Source organism: Tupaia chinensis, unplaced genomic scaffold (assembly GCF_000334495.1).
Source record: "Tupaia chinensis unplaced genomic scaffold, TupChi_1.0 Scaffold000131_1, whole genome shotgun sequence".
NCBI lineage: Eukaryota > Metazoa > Chordata > Mammalia > Scandentia > Tupaiidae > Tupaia > Tupaia belangeri.
The window spans coordinates 812384-822138 of NW_006159600.1; the positions used below are offsets into that span (position 1 = coordinate 812384).

Below are 9755 nucleotides of genomic sequence, written 5' to 3' on the forward strand. Positions count from 1 at the left end.
GGCCCAGGCCCCAAGAGGACCCTACCTTTCACTGCGAGATGGGAGCTGCCGGAAGCTCCTGAGCTGAGGAGCCACAAGGGCTGCTCCAGTGTGAACAGGCTGGCCCCTGCTGCTGCGCTGAGGACGGACAAAGGGGAAAGCGAACGGGAGAGCAGGGGGCGGCCGTCCACGCTGGGTGGCAGCTTCCCTGGGGAAGTGACTCCAAGTCCAGGTGCATCCTGAGGCCGCCTGGGCTGGGGCTGCTGGCAGCCGCTGTGGACGTGAGGGGAGGCCGCTTCTGCAAAGTAGGCGTTCTCAGCCTCGGCGCCCCTGCTCGGCCGGGGCACCCCTGCACATTGCAGGTGGCGTGGAAGCCCGGTTAGACCCAGCAGAACCCTCCTGGGCCGGGACAACCCAAATCGCACATTCACTGCAGATGTGGGCACCTGTCCCCGAGGTGAGCCGAGTCAGGGTCAGCCGATGCCTCAGAGCCTCCCCACTCTAAGGCTTTGGCCCAAGCACCCGGGAACCGGAGAGCTGTTCTTTTTATTTGTTAAAGATTTGCTTTTTCAGGGCCAGCAGTTATCGTAATGGCTATGTCGCTGGGCTCCCATGTAGTGAACTGCTGTTCAAGTCCCGGACCCGGTGGCTTAAATTCACTCACGCCGGGTGTGTGAGCGTGTGTGCCCAAGATCCCGAGAGGAGAATGGAGGAGAAGGGATTGTGGCATGGTCATCCCCCTGGGGAGTGATTTCTCGCTTTCTGTCTCTCTGTCTCTGTCTTTCTGGCAAGCGCATGTGCCCTATAGCAAAAACCTCTCAAATTTTTTATAATTTTTTCTTTATTCACGATCGAGCACGTGTGCATGCGTGTGTGTGTGAGAGAGGGGTACCCTCCAGCCCCTCCAGCCCACCCTGGGCACTGCAGCTATTCCTGAAAGGGAAGAGCAGGTATTCTATTTCTTTTACTCTCTCTTATCTAATTTATTACTGTCAGTTTTGGATTTTGTCAGAGGACATTGCATTTAACTAGAGGAAGGCAGACAGTAGGGGTGCATTTAACTAGAGGAAGCACACAGTAGGGGTGCATTTAACTAGAGGAAGGCAGACAGTAGGGGTGCAGTGGCGTTGGATCCCTCTCCCATCCTCCACCCTGTCAGGGCTCTGGGCACACGCACATTCCAGCCACCGAATCTGGGCCTTGAACCAGGAGCCACGTGGGATGCGGCTGCCTTAGCCACCAGTCAGGAACCGGCCCCCTAACTCCTCGTTAAGGAGCGGTAGCCCAGGCTCAGTGTTGGGCGCGTTGAGAAGCTTTAAAATCTGTTTTGCTCACGATAGAGCGTGTGCTTGCGCGTGTGAGAGAGTGAGAGCTGGGCACCCTTGAGGCGGCCTCCTCACGTTCGACCCCGTTCCCCCAGCTGCAGTGCATCGGGATCTGGGGCACCTGCCTGTTCCTGTGTTCCAGGATGACAGGGGATTGGAACCTGGGGCCGGCCATGTGGCTTTCAGCACCACAGTTTAGCACAATTTCATCGCTGCCACCGAGGCTGGGCCAGGTGGTTTTTGTTTTTGTTCTTGTTTTTAAACTTTATTTATTTATTTATTTATTTAAATTTGACCAGAGAGGGACAGAGCAACACAGAGAGAGGGAAAGTGAGAAAGCAAGCTGCCAGGCCTGGGACTTGAACCATGGTCAGCCATGGGGGAGTCCAGTGCCCTTAACCACTACGCCGTCTGCCAGGCTTTTGTTGTTTGCTTATTTCTTCATTAGAGAATCACTGGTAGGTGGAGAGGCCCTCCCAGCAGGGCCTCTTGCCCACCCTCTCCCCCACTCTGGGCGGTGCAGTGGGCACAGATGTGCCTGGTGTGCTTAGGGGCCCGGATGTGAGCCAGAACGTGGTCCACGTGGCCGCCGCCCACCACCCCGCTGGCCTGCCTTGTCCCGGCCAAGCTACTTGTTAGGAGACGGCGTCTAGAAAGGTCCGCGGGTGCCACCCGGTAGGTGCCCCACACGGCGCTCCCCAGGAGGGCAGGAGCGCGCCACCGGAGCGCCCACCCAGGCCTCCCAGCCGCGGTGGAGTTGCATGCCTCCCGGTCCTGGTCGTCATCTTTGATCTTCTCCTGGTGGTTTAGAAAATGTGAAACCCGCTCTTAGCTGGCTTTGGCCCATGGGCTGTCGTTGAGCTCTGACCCAGGCTGTTAGAGATGACAGATGAGCCCAGCGTGCAGGGGAGAGGTGGCTTGAGCTATGACCCTGAGGGCATCAGCTCAGAGAGCCGAGGGAAGCCTGGGCCAGGCCTCTAGGAAACTGTGAGCCCGGGCCAGCACCCCCCTCCCGCCCCCCACCCCCGGTGGTGAGGGGAGGGCTAGATCCCACCCCGGCATGCGTGGTTGGAGCCCCGGGCCTGGCGGACTGTGAAACTGGTGGGGCGTGTGCTGGCATGCCCAAAATCCCCACGGAGAGAGATGGGGAAGGGATCACAATGTGACCATTCCCCGGTGGGAGCTCTCTATCTCTGGAGAGCTCATGTCTCCTTTGGCAAGTTGAAAAGGGAAGGGGTGAGGTGAGGGGATGAGAGGAACCTGGAGAGGCAGTCGAGAAAGGTCTGCGGAAACCAGGTGTGCTGGAGGCCAAGGAAGCTGGTGTTTGAAGGAGAGGGAACGAAGGCTGGCGTGGCGGTCACGGCTGCGTTCACTGTCCTCGGTAGGCCGGCGTGGTGGCCACGGCTGCGTTCACTGTCCTCCATGCTTGCGAGATCTGGGCACAGCAGTGCTGTTACTATCTCATCTTCTAGAAGGGACATGAAACTCAGAGAAGTGAAGGGAGTTGCCCAAGGTCACACAGCAGCTCTGCAGTACGGTCTGGACTTGAACCCAGGCCTGCCTTGTTTTCTAGGAGAACGAAGCAGCAAACCCAGCTCCTAGCCCATCTGGGATGAGGACTGTGGACACCGGCCCGGAGCCATTGCCTCCTGAGTTCCTGGGTTCCATCTGTTCTCCTTGGAGCGTGGGACAGCATGATTGGGTTTACCCCGACTGTCACTACAGCAGGTGACCAGGCCACATGTGTCACCTTTCTGTGCTTCGTTTCCATTGAGAGGAATGAGGACCCTAATTGCCCTCAGGCCCAGGTTTGGGAAGGGAGTGGATGAGTTACACACCAGTGGGGTCAGCCGGGGCCGGGGTGACTGGCTCCCACACGGCTGGCTGTGCGGTTTGGGTTGCAGGCCTGGCACCTGCCATGTGTGTGTGCGTGTGCAGTGTGGCTGACATCCCCGGTAGAGAATGGAGGAGAAGGGGGTGCCCGGTGGCTGTCCTGGCTGGGGGGTGCTTCCTCCCTTCCTCCCTCCCCCTCTCTCTCTCTGATGCACCCTTTAGCAAAAACCAAACCGAATGAGAACATGAAGCCGGCAGCGCGGAGCGGTCTGGGGGTCCAAGCTCGGCTGCTGCTGTTTTTCTCACTGCGTTATTGGGAAGCCAGGTGGCCACGCCCTCGGTCTTTCCTCGGGTAACTTAGAAATCGTCTCTGGCCCAGCGCCACCCAATAGGAATGTGACAGGAGCCTTCTCTATCATTCAAAATGTCCCAGCAGCTACATTAAACCAAACAAAAACAAGTGAACTTAATAATGCAGTTTAGTTAGCCCAGCAAAGCCAAATTGTTACTGTTTAAATGTGTAATCAATATAAAATAGGAGTGAAATTCATTCTTCCTCTCTCTCCATACTGGGAGCTGGCGTGTATGGGCCCCTCACGGCGCATCTCACTGGACTCATTTGCCATGTCTCAGGTGCCCAGCAGCCACCTGGGGCTGGGGGTGCCCACACTGGGCCGCCCAGCTCCAGCCCCCTCCTTTAGGAATGTCCGCTGCAGGCCCAGGGCCCTCCTGGGGACTCGCCCTTCATCAGTGCTGGCTGGATAAAGCCCCCGCCAAGCACTTTGCCTGCCTCGTCCCAGGAAGCCTCACAGTGGCTCCAGGGAAGGTATTATCGCTCCCATTTGTCAGAGAAGGAAGATGATGGACAGGGCCACCCAGCCTGCCAGGGGCAGAGCCAGCTAGAAGTCAGTTCTGCATCGGGCGACACGACCTGGCCACAAGGCTGCCCTTCCCCTCCCTCCCTGCTCTGCCTCTGAGCTAGGCAGGCCCCGGGAGGACACTCGGGCCCCCTCTGCATCCTCCTAGACATGAGAAACTCCTGGTCCAGCAGTGGGATAGCAGGGAGGCCATCGGGAGCTCCATGTCCGCGTCCACTGCCATCTCAGCTGCAGCCTCTAGCCCAGACCCGGAGCTGTGCTGTCCTGTTTCCCCGGGACGGAGTGGAGGCCCAGGGCCACACCACTGGGGAGCGGCAGCCCCGGGGAGTCCAGAGCCCGTCCCAGTGCCCACGGTGACACCACAGTCCTGTGTCTTACGCACCCTGGCCTCCGAGGCCAGCCTCTGCTCGTCATTGCCCGGGACTTCCCGCCCCTCTTCAGCTCCCTGTGCCTCAGTGTCCTTCACAAAGCAGGGATTCTGTCACTGCCTACCTCCTAGGCCTCGTCCCGAGGAGCGCTGAGTTAATGACCTCTCTGAGCAGGTGCCGAGCAGCGTGGTGCAGGGTTAGCGCTCAGCGAGGGCCGGGTAGCACCACCGCCAGCACCAGTCTGGCCAGCCTCTGTGGGCCTTGTGCTCCTACAAGCTCAGCTGCATCCATTATCAATGGCGCTGGAGAGCAGTGTGGCGATTCCTTCCCAGAAAGGAGGGGCCTCGAGCTCAGTCCGTCTTACCGCACCACGACGGATGCACGGGGGAGAAGTTTGCACTTGGGAGTTACACGCTCATTCATTCAAGAACCCACAGTGGTGCCTCCGTCACGTGAGTTTACCGGAATATCTATTTTCTTTTTTTAGGAGCGATTTTTGCTCTACAGTGTGTGTGCTCGCCAGAGAGACAGAGAGACAGAAAGTGAGAAATCATACCCCTGGGGGCTGGCCTCGCTGCAATCCCTTCTCCTTATATATTCCTCTTGGTGTTTTGGGCACGCACACACACACGCCCAGTGTGAGTTTCAAGCCCCAGATCTGGGACTCAGACCACAGTCAGCCATGTGGGAGTCCAGCAACATAACCATTACATCATCTGCTGGTCCCATGTATCACTTTTTAAACAATTTTGAATATTTATTTATTATTGTTATCTTTAAATTTGACCAGAGAGAGACAGGGAGAGCAGGGAAGTGAGAAAGCAAGCCACCAGATTCGGGACTCGAACTGCAGCCAGCCGTGTGGGAGTCCAGCGCCTTATCCACCACACCGCCTGCTGTATTTGGATGAGTGCGGTTTTGTGATGGGAAGTGCGTTCACAATGTTGTGCAGCCAATCTCCAGAAATCTTTTTGTCTTTGCAAAACTGAAACTCTGCACTCCCTGAGCAACTTCCCACCCCACCTCCTCAGCCTTGGCAACCTCTACTCTACTTTCTATCTCTAGAAATTTGAATTCGTAGTAGTCAGCTCTGCAGTCTGAGTCTGACTACTCCAGGAACATTACGTAAGTGCAGTCGTACTGTATTCGTCTCTCTGTGACGGGGGATTTCGTGCAGCACGGCGTCCTGGTTCATCAGCGTTACGGTGTGTGCCGTGGCCCCGTCTTTAAGGCTGAATCCCATCGGACGTGCATATCACGGTTTGCTTGGCTGTTCCCTCACGGTTGGGCATTCGGGTGTTCCTGCCTTGGGAGACTGTGAACAATGCTGCGATGAGCTCGGGGTACAGGCATCTACTCGGGTCCCTGCTTCCCATTCTCTGCGATGTGTACCCAGATGTAGGATTGCCAGGTCACATAGTAATTCTGCTTTTTTTAAAAAAAGAATTATTTATTTGCTTTTATTTATAATAATTATTTTTAAAAATTTGCTATAGATGGGACCAGTAGTTAGCGTAATGGCTATGTCGCTGGATTCCCACGTGATTGACTACGGTTCGAGTCCTGGACCCGGTGGCTTAAACTCATGTCGGGCGCGTGTGCGTGTATGCTCAAGATCCCGAGAGGAGAATGGAGGAGAAGGGATTGCGGCGTGGCCATCCCCCCTGGGGGGTGATTTCTCACTTTCTGTCTCTGTCTCTCTCTGTCTTTCTGGTGAGCACAGGCGCCCTATAGCGAAAGCCTCTCAAAAAAAAAAAAAAAATCTCTATAGAGCATGCATGCTTGCCAGAGAGAGACAGAGACAGAGAGAAAGTGAGAAAGTGGCCTCCAGGTCCAGGGCTCAGATGTGGTTAGCCATCTAGCACCTCGACCACCATGCCACCTGCTGACTCTGGCAATTCTACTTTTAATTAAAAAAAGTAACATTGCAGGGCCGGCATGTGGCATGGTGGTTAAGGGCGCTGGACTCCCACATGGATAACCACAGTTCAAGTTCCAGACCTGGCGGCTTGCTTTCTTGCTTTCCCCCTCTCTCTTTCTCTCTCTCTCTTGTCAAATAATAATAATAATAATAGTTAAATAAAATTATAACAAAATTAATATTGCAGGTGCTCTCCAGAGACAGAGGGAGGGAGAGAGAAAGCGCCCCAGGGGGGCATGGCCACGCTGCAGTCCCTGCCCCTCCGTCTTCATCTCACCAGGATTTCAGGCAAGCACACGCGTGCCCTGCATATTTCTCAAGCCACTGGACTGGGACTTGAACTGCATGGCTGGCCACGTAGGACCCAGCTCCCTTAACTGGGTAAAGGGCCAGCCCTCGGTTTTTAAGTTTTTTGTTTTTTTTTTTTGGAGAGGTCTTCGCTATAGGGCGCGTGCGCTCGCCAGACAGAGAGACATAGAGACAGAAATCACCCCCCAGGGGGGATGGTCACACCGCAATCCCTTCTCCTCCATTCTCCTCCCGGGATCTTGGGCACGCATGCACACGTGCCCAGCGTGAGTTCTAAGCCACCGGGTCTGGGATGCGAACCGTGGTCGACTACGTGGGAGTCTAGCGACATAGCCATTACGCTAACTGCTGGTTCCTGAGTTTTTTTCTTTCTTTTTTAAGAGAGTTTTTTTTTTTATTTCATTTAACTCATTTATTTTATTCATTTACTTTAATTTGACCAGAGAGGGACAGAGTGAGAAAGAGAGAGAAGGGAAGTGAGAAAGCAAGCTGCCAGGTCCAGGACTTGAACCGTGGTCGGCCATGTGGGAGTCTGGCACCCTCAACCACCATGCCACCCGCCAACCCCAAGAAAGATTTTTTTTTTTTTTTTTTGCTATAGGGCACGTGCACTCACCACAGAGAGAAACAAAGTGAGAAATTATCACCCGAGAGGATGACCATGCCGCAATCCCTTCTTCTCCATTCTCCTGGGAATTTGGGGCATGTACATACATCTACCCAGCATGAGTTTTAAGCCACTGGTTCTGGGACTTGAGCTGTGGTCAATTACGTGGGAATCCAATGACATAACCATTACATCATTTGATGGTCTCTATTTTTTTTGGAGAGGTTTTTGCTATAGGGTGTGTGTGCTTGCCAGAAAGACAGAGAGACAGAAAGTGAGAAATCACCCCCCAGGGGGATGGCCACGCTGCAATCCCTTCTCCTCCATTCTCCTCTCTGGATCTTGGGCACGCACGCACATGCACCTGGCGTGAGTTTAAGCCACTGGGTCCGGGACGCGAACTGCAGACAATTAGATGGGAGTCCAGTGACATAGCCATTATGCCAACTGCTGGTCCCAGCTAGTCCCTATTTTTAAGCTATTTTTCTATACTGTTTTTCATAGTGCCTGCATTGTTTACATTGCTACCAACAGTTCACAGAAGTTCACATCTCTCCGCGTCCTCACCAGTACCTGGTACTTTATTTTCTGTTTGTTGTTCATGTGTTCATAGGGTGCCTGGGACACATGGCCAGTGCGATTTCAAGCCACCAGGTCTGGGACTCGAACTGCGGTCTTCCATGTGGGAGTCTAGTGACATAACCACTATGCCACCTGCTGGCCCTTCTGCTGTTTTTCTTAAAGAATTATTTATTCAATTTTATTTGTTATTTTATTATTATTATTATTATTTTGTTTTGTTTCGTTTTGCGATAGGGCATGTGTGCTTGCCAGAAAGACAGAGAGAGACAGAAAGTGAGAAATCACCCCCCCCAGGGGGGATGGCCAGGCTGCAATCCCTTCTTATCTATTCTCCTCTTGGGATCTTGGGTACATACACATACCCAATGTGAGTTTAAGCCACCAGGTCCAGGACTCGAACCACAGTTGCCTACATGGGAGTCCAGCGACATAGCCATTACGCCAACTGCTGGTCCCTTATTATTGCTTTAATTTGCTATAGGGCATGTGTGCTCACTAGAGAGAGAGGGGGAGAAAGAGAGAGTGAGATACCAGGTTCAGGTCTTGAACCATGGTGGACCGTGTGGGAGTCCAGCCCCTCGACCCCCCACTGGCTCTGCTCTGCTGTTTCTGATCCTTGCCATCCCAGTGGGTGGCAGCTCGCTGTGGTTGTAACTAATGACGGATGATGCTGAGCAACTTTATGTGCTTTTCGGCCCATTCAATCATGCTCTCATTAAGAGTGCAAAGTACTTACTGGGCATTGTTCTAGATGCTGGCCAAAGGTGAACAGCCCAGAAGCTTCCACTGCAGTGGTGCGCGTCTGGTCCCCCTCCACCACCTGGCAGGTGGAGTGACAAGCCCTCTCTGGCCTTGGTTTCCACATTCAGACAGCGGGTAGCGGTTACGATATTGCCGCGGTGGTCACTTGCACACTTGACCTTGTTCCAGACAAAGTGCAGTCTCGTTTCTGGGTGCAGTGCTCACGTCGGCCCCCTGAGGCAGGTCCGACCATCTGCTCGTTCTGTGCAAGGAGACCGAAGCCACTTGGCCACCGTGTTTCCCAGGATAAGGAAGTTGTAGGCTGGCTTCCTGTGGGTACAGTGTGGTTCTGAGCCTGCCACAGCGGGTGAGTGAAGCCACCGAAGAAGCACCTCACACGTGCCAGCTCTTAGCGGTGGCACTCATGGCCTGTCATCGTCCCAGCTCTTCGTCTTCACTTCTGCCCCGCTTCCTTCGCCTGCCTGTCCTGGTCTGCCTCGATGTTTCCTGCCATCCTTATAGTCACTCATTCATTCAACACTCGTTTCTAGAGGCCCCCCGTGTGCCAGACAATCCTAGGGACACAGAGAAGTCAGACCCTGGGGGACCTCAGGTGACATGGTGGTTAAGGCACTGGACTCACACATGTTTGGCCATGGTTCGAATCTTGGACCTGGTGACTTGAAAACCATGCCAGCCTATGAGCATGTGTGCCCCAAATGCCAGGAGAATGGAGAAGGGATTGTGGCGTGGCCATCTCCCGCCCCCGGCTGGGGTGATTTCTCACTTTCCCTCCCTTCTCTGGAAAGTGCACGTGCCTTATGGAAAAAACCTTAGAAAAGAGAGAAAACAGACCCGTGCCCTCTCCATGCTGGAGCTGTCGCTTGGGAGCACGAAGATCACAAATCAACCCAGTGCATGTCCTAAATCGGACAGCTCAGGGGGCCGTTGCACCCAGGGGGAGACTGGTCCCACTTTGGTAGGAAGAGTGTGTGTGCAGGTGTGTGTGTGCACGCGTGTCTAGGGGAAGTTTCCCCTGGAGGTGCCCTGAGCTGTTGGGTATTACTGCGGGGCATGACATCACGAACGTGAGAGGGCAAGGCTGGCTGGGGCAGCTGGGGAGCCAAAGAGACTAAATACCTTGATTTCTCACACACACACACACACACACACGCACACACGCCGCCCACCCCCCCCCCCCACCCCCCCGCG

The 9755-nt window shown here is 54.6% G+C and overlaps 1 protein-coding gene across 1 annotated transcript in view; it reads left to right on the top strand.

The window, feature by feature from the left end:
• CACNG8 (calcium voltage-gated channel auxiliary subunit gamma 8) overlaps positions 1-9755 on the top strand; it is a gene marked incomplete at its 5' end in the record, with an annotated part of 19914 nt that overhangs the window by 1989 nt on the left and 8170 nt on the right. The window lies entirely within an intron of this gene.